The sequence below is a fragment of the Penaeus monodon genome, chromosome 32, assembly GCF_015228065.2.
Source record: "Penaeus monodon isolate SGIC_2016 chromosome 32, NSTDA_Pmon_1, whole genome shotgun sequence".
NCBI lineage: Eukaryota > Metazoa > Arthropoda > Malacostraca > Decapoda > Penaeidae > Penaeus > Penaeus monodon.
Genome location: NC_051417.1, coordinates 33949340 through 33949590, shown reverse-complemented (window position 1 = coordinate 33949590; position 251 = coordinate 33949340).

The window sequence follows — 251 nt, the reverse complement described above, 5'->3', positions numbered from 1 at the left end:
ACCTTCCTACCTGCGCACGACTCACGTTATAGATTTCACGGTGAGAAATGAACGCGTAAGAAGCATAACGGCAAGGGAAGGAAGGGAAAAGGTAAACAAAGCTATGAGTATGTTTGCGATCAAAGAATCAATTACCTTTTACGTGGGGGAATTATTACACCCGTATCCCATTAGGCGGCGGTGGCTGTGGTCAGGGCAAACATCGGGATCTGAGGGGATCGTGAAGCCTCGAAGTGTTGATAAGGGTTTCG